Source organism: Uloborus diversus, unplaced genomic scaffold (assembly GCF_026930045.1).
Source record: "Uloborus diversus isolate 005 unplaced genomic scaffold, Udiv.v.3.1 scaffold_785, whole genome shotgun sequence".
Taxonomy (NCBI): domain Eukaryota; kingdom Metazoa; phylum Arthropoda; class Arachnida; order Araneae; family Uloboridae; genus Uloborus; species Uloborus diversus.
This window is the reverse complement of record NW_026558995.1, coordinates 54,309-58,569: the sequence shown is the minus strand read 5'-3', so window position 1 is coordinate 58,569 and position 4,261 is coordinate 54,309. Positions and strand designations below refer to the sequence as shown.

General features: G+C 33.4%; 2 non-coding genes across 2 annotated transcripts; one reads left to right on the top strand and one right to left on the bottom strand.

Annotated features, from left to right (window-relative positions):
• Positions 1 to 1,327: 1,327 nt before the first annotated feature.
• Trnar-acg (transfer RNA arginine (anticodon ACG)) lies at positions 1,328 to 1,400 on the top strand. Its single transcript has one exon. It is a non-coding gene; the product is annotated as a tRNA-Arg (tRNA).
• A 1,072-nt stretch (positions 1,401 to 2,472) lies between these two features.
• Trnar-acg (transfer RNA arginine (anticodon ACG)) lies at positions 2,473 to 2,545 on the bottom strand. The gene has a single exon. It is a non-coding gene; the product is annotated as a tRNA-Arg (tRNA).
• Between the last annotated feature and the right edge of the window lie 1,716 nt (positions 2,546 to 4,261).

Below are 4,261 nucleotides of genomic sequence, written 5' to 3'. Positions count from 1 at the left end.
TACCTTTAAAACTTTTAGGCATCTTTATTGTGTTGAGTCCGATAATTCCCCAAATGTGCCTCCTAGGATCACTTCGAAATTTTACTATTTTTTTCTCAACTAATTTAGACTTATTATTTATAAAACGTTTTCCCACTTTTTGCAGAACCTCTGCAGGATAAATAAGGGCTATTCAATGCAAATACAAGACACATATTTATTTTTGACTGTCAGTTACGAGTCATACTTTTATTTTGGGAAGGGCGCCATGCAAAAATCTAAGTTCCGAAAAGGGCGCCTTGACTCGAAAAGTATAGGAATCACCGTACAGTCCTGTCTTTTTTTTTTTGAAGTGACTAAAAATGCGACATTTGTCATTGTGTGCATCCATCCACTAAAATATTGATTTTATGCGGCTTATTTCGATATAACACTTTTTTTAATGCGCCGATTTCAAAAATTAACATTATTTGTAATCTTACTTGCTTCTATTGCACTCATGATCGTTATCAGAACAGGGAGTCATGCCAGCTATCCGCTCTGACAGCAACTTAAGGACAGTCAATAAATCAAACCATTCTTGACCATAGATATGTGTGATTGTCACTTTCACCCTCACATCCCTTTTTTATTGAGGAAACACCATGGGTCCGCTTTTGTCCTCAGAACTGAACCTTGGAGCAAAAGATAAGCCACAAACGGGAGCAGACCGTTTACGAAACGAGGGGGAACTAATTGCTTTTATGAGGGTAATAAAAGGGAACGTTTATATAAAGAAGAAGAACATTGCTTTTGCATGTGAAAATATTCACATACAAAATCACTTCTTGATTCTACATAATTTATTTCCATATTGCTAGAACATTGTTTTGGAAAATAAGAAAACAACAGAAGGGCGCCTTTCGAGAGGGCGCACCGGGAAATGTCCCGGTCAAGTCTATGGCCAGTCCGGGCCTGTCTGCCACTTTTAACTTTTTAGTTTTGAGAGCATCATTGATCAGATAGCAGATACTAAAAAGTCGCTATTGGTATACGGGAAAGTTGGCTCGTTTTTCTGGACGTAACTTCTTGTTGAAATTACGATAGCATGATTTGAAACTTTTTTACAGAGCGAAAATTTGGAACAGTACTACGTATTTGACGTTTTACAAAAAAAAAAAAAAAAAAAAAAAATCTGAAATTTGATGTTTCAAAATAGACACAGGCATAGGCTTGAAAAACACTCAGAAAAAGAATCGAACTCCTAAAACTTCAAAGGAATTTCTCGTAAAACCAGTAAATTAACATTGAATCAAAAGCATTCAGATTTTGTATGAAAATTTACCTTACTATCGTCCTGTTACCCGAGGGGCCAGTGGCGCAACGGATAACGCGCCTGACTACGGATCAGGAGATTCCAGGTTCGAATCCTGGCTGGCTCGAAGTTGATCTTTTTTGTTATCGCACTTACTGTACTGTTGCATTTTGTTATATTGTACGAGGTTCTAATTCTGGTTGACTCGTATTTTCTCATAACTAATTATTTTTGTTACATTGTAGTGAAATGTGGGGCAAAGTGAAATAGTGAAGATGACTGAGCTTTTTCCAAAGGAACGAATTAGAAAATTGTTTTGAAAAATACAGAACATAAAGAAAGAACATTGTATTTCAAGACAAAACTTGCATTGAAACAGTATTTTTAATTTTTGGCAGTAAATTTTTGTGCCTCCAAAAAAAAGTGGAAAAATTTCAATTTTTTTAAGGAGCTAAGTGAAAAATAAATTAATAGTATATTCTTAAAGTTCTATTACTTTTATTTTTCCTGTCTTTATTCTTGAATGAAAAATAAATAGTATATAATAAATAAAAAAAATATTAAATAAAAACAAAAAACCCCGACTACCTAAAAATCAAAAAACTACAAAGAAAAATGTATAAGCCCAGTAGTTTAGAATGCTATTAAGTACTACTGAATAACTACATTGTTTAAATAGTTTTATAACTGTACACAGATAAGACAAATCGTAAATTCAAAAGCCGAATAGAAGGATCAACAGTAGGGGTCCATTCCTTTCTGATTCAAGGAGCCGCGTAAAATTTGAATTTTTCATTCAAGAATAAAGACAGGAAAAATAAAAGTAATAGAACTTTAAGAATATACTATTAAATATTTTATTTTTCACTTAGCTCCTTAAAAAAATTGAAATTTTCCACACTTTTTTTTGGAGGCACAAAAATGTACAGCCAAAAATTAAAAATACTGTTTCAATGCAAGTTTTGTCTTGAAATACAATGTTCTTTCTTTATGTTCTGAAATTTTCAAAACAATTTTCTATTTTATTCATTTTGTAAAAGTTCAGCCAACTTAACTATTTCACTTTGCTCCACATTTCACTACAATGTAACAAAAATAATTAGTTACGAGAAAATACGAGCCAACCAGAATTAGAACCTCGTACAATATAACAAAATGCAACAGTACAGTAAGTGCGATATAACAAAAAAGACGCCCTTCGAGCCAGCCAGGATTCGAACCTGGAATCTCCTGATCCGTAGTCAGGCGCGTTATCCGTTGCGCCACTGGCCCCTCGGGTCAATGTCCGATAGTAAGGTAAATTTTCATACAAAATCTGAATGCTTTTGATTCAATGTTAAACTTACTGGTTTTACGAGAAATTCCTTTGAAGTTTTAGGAGTTCGATTCTTTTTCTGAGTGTTTTTCAAGCCTATGCCTGTGTCTATTTTGAAACATCAAATTTCAGATTTTTTTTTTTTTTTTTTGTAAAACGTCAAATACGCAGTACTGTTTCAAATTTCGCTCTGTAAAAAAATTTCAAATCATGCTACCACAATTTCAACAAGAAGTTCCGTCCAGAAAAACGAGCCAACTTTCCCGTATACCAATATCGACTTTTTATTAGTATATCTGATCAATGATGCTCTCAAAATTACCTAAGTCGCAAACTATTTCGGATGTAACTTTTTAACATTTTAACCAGATTTCTAGAAATAATATCTGCCTCGCTCATCTGAAGAAATAGATGCGTTAAAAGAAAAAAAAAATGAACAAATAAAATAGTAGCATTTTTTAAACAAAGCAGTTAATATGTATATATTTTTCCATTAAAAAAAATCTTTAATCATTTTCAAAAACCCTACTAGAGCTAAATTTCTTGCATCAACCTTGACAGATCTTGATATTATAATGACGGCGTCAATATTGACGTATTTTATACTGCATAAAAGTTGCATAAAGGCAGCCTGCTGACAGCATAAATGGAGTAACATAACAATACTGAGGCAGCATTAATGCAAGATGATTTTTCTTGCATGTCAACCTTTATGCAATACGGAGGCAAGATATTTTGTTTACTGAGAAGCAAGAAAAAAGAATGAAAAATCATAGGCTCATTAAAATAAATATATTATGTCAAAAAAGAAAGTTTCCCTCGTGTCTAAATTTTTGCCAAAACAACAGACTCAGGGTCGGAGTCCGACTAATTTTCGAGTGCAGGAGTCGGATTTGGAGTCGACTTCCCAAAAATTCTAGGAGTCGGAGTCGGCAGTTGGTCATCAAGAGCTATTTTCAATAAAATTTGTTTAAAGTAAATCCAATTTAAGTTCCGGATCTAGATTGTGACTTTTATTAGTTCCGCAGTAGACGCTGATGTTAAAGGATTTGAACTGTTCAAAATCGAACGGAAAGTTGTTCAAATAAAAAGGTTATTTTCTATACATGGGGGGGAGGGGGGGGGGGCTCTTCAAAAACTTTTTCCTACAAAGTTTGTTTGAAGCAAATTTGCCTCTTAGTCTTAGTACGTTATTGATATTTGCCTTGAATTTCCCAATTGGCGTTAATGTTAAGTTTTTTTTTTTCTGAACTGTTTAAAACAAAACGAAGAATCGCTCAAATCAAAAATTAAACAATGGAATGAGATGACCTCGCTGTTATCTTTCGAACAAAAAAAAAAAAAAAAATTGTTTGAATCGGATTATTCACTCAAAAGTTATTGAGGGTGGGGGGCGGGGGGGGGCAGACAGATAGACATTTTTCTATCTCAATACCCAACTTTCCAATTTTTGATTTTTCGATGTTTGTTTAATTATTTAATTTATTTTTGACTTTTTTTTGTTTGTTTTTTGCGATACTTTTAAGATTTATTAAGCATTCTTTCGTGCTTTTTTCTTCTTTCTCTGACTTTTACTGGGAAAAGTAGGCTAAAAAGCATATCCAGGGTTGAATTTATCTCTGTACCGCCCTTAGATCATTAATGGTCTAAGAGGATCTCAATGGTCTAAGGTG